We start from the raw sequence: 2,070 nt of genomic DNA, 5'->3' as shown, positions 1-2,070 counted from the left end.
ATTAATGTGCAAAAATCACAAGCATTCTTATACACCAGTAACAGACAAACAGAGAGCCAAATCATGAGTGAACTCCCATTCACAATTGCTTCAAAGAGAATAAAATACCTAGGAATCCAACTTACAAGGGATGTGAAGGACCTCTTCAAGGAGAACTACAAACCACTGCTCAATGAAATAAAAGAGGACACAAACAAATGGAAGAACATTCAATGCTCATGGATAGGAAGAATCAATATCATGAAAGTGGCCATACTGCCCAAGGTAATTTATAGATTCAATGCCATCCCCATTAAGCTACCAATGACTTTCTTCACAGAATTGGAAAAAAACTACTTTAAAGTTCATATGGAATCAAAAAAGGCCAAGGCAATCCTAAGTCAAAAGAACCAAGCTGGAGGCATCATGCTACCTGACTTCAAACTATACTACAAGGCTACAGTAACCAAAACAGCATGGTACTGGTAGAAAACAGAGATATAGACCAACGGAACAGAACAGAACCCTCAGAAATAATACCACACATCTACAAACATCTGATCTTTGATAAACCTGACAAAAACAAGAAATGGGGAAAGGATTCCCTATTTAATAAATGGTGCTGGGAAAACTGGCTAGTCATATGTAGAATGCTGAAACTGGATACCTTCCTTACACCTTATACAAAAATTAACTCAAGATGGATTAGAGACTTAAATGTTAGACCTAAAACCATAAAAACCCTAGAAGAAAATCCAGGCAATACCATTCAGGACATAGGCGTGGGCAAGGACTTCATGTCTAAAACACCAAAAGCAATGGCAACAAAAGCCAAAATAGACAAATGGGATCTAATTAAACTAAAGAGCTTCTGCACAGCAAAGGAAACTACCATCAGAGTGAACAGGCAACCTACAGAATGGAAGAAAATTTTTGCAATCTACTCATCTGACAAAGGGCTAATATCCAGGACCTACAAAGAAGTCAATCAAATTTACAAGAAAAAGACAAACAACCCCATCAAAAAGTGGGCAAAGGATATGAACAGACCCTTCTAAAAGAAGACATTCATACAGCCAACAGACACATGAAAAAATGCTTATCATCATCACTCGCCATCAGAGAAATGCAAACAAAACCACAATGAGATACCATCTCACACCAGTTAGAATGGCGATCATTTAAAAAGTCAGGAAACAACTGGTGCTGGAAAGGATGTGGAGAAATAGGAACACTTTTACACTGTTGGTGGGACTGTAAACTGGTTCAACCATTGTGGAAGACAGTGTGGCGATTCCTCAAGGATCTAGAACTAGAAATACCATTTGATCCAGCCATCCCATTTCTGGGTATATACCCAAAGGATGCTGCTATAAAGACACATGCATATGTATGTTTATTGCAGCACTATTCACAATAACAAAGACTTGGAATCAACCCAGATGTCCATCAATGATAGACTGGATTAAGAAAATGTGGCACATATACACCATGGAATACTATGTAGCCATAAAAAAGGATGAGTTCGTGTCCTTTGTAGGGACATGGATGCAGCTGGAAACCATCATTCTCAGCAAACTATTGCAAGAACAGAAAACCAAACATCGCATGTTCTCACTCATAGGTGGGAATTGAGCAATGAGATTACTTGGACACAGGGTGGGGAACATCACACACCGGGGTCTGTTGTTGGGTGGGGGTTGGGGGGAGGGGGAGGGGGAGAGATAGCATTAGGAGATATACCTAATGTAAATGACGAGTTAATGGGTGCAGCTCACCAATGTGGCACATGTATACATATGTAACAAACCTGCACGTTGTGTACATGTACCCTAGAACTTAAAGTGTAATAAAAAAATAAAAATTAAAAAAATGATAACATTGTGCATGTATTGGATTAAATTATTACAATAAATAAGTTCATTTTTTAAAAAATGTGCCTGCTGAAAATTTTAAACTAACATATGTGATTTGGATTTTTTATTCTCATTTTATTTTCTTAGGACAGCATTTTCTTAGAAGGAAAATGCATCAAGCCCACTAGAATTTTTTTTTTTTTTTTTTTTTTTTTTTTTTTTTTTTTTTTTTTTT

Source organism: Piliocolobus tephrosceles, chromosome 12 (assembly GCF_002776525.5).
Source record: "Piliocolobus tephrosceles isolate RC106 chromosome 12, ASM277652v3, whole genome shotgun sequence".
Taxonomy (NCBI): domain Eukaryota; kingdom Metazoa; phylum Chordata; class Mammalia; order Primates; family Cercopithecidae; genus Piliocolobus; species Piliocolobus tephrosceles.
This window is presented reverse-complemented; position numbering follows the sequence as displayed.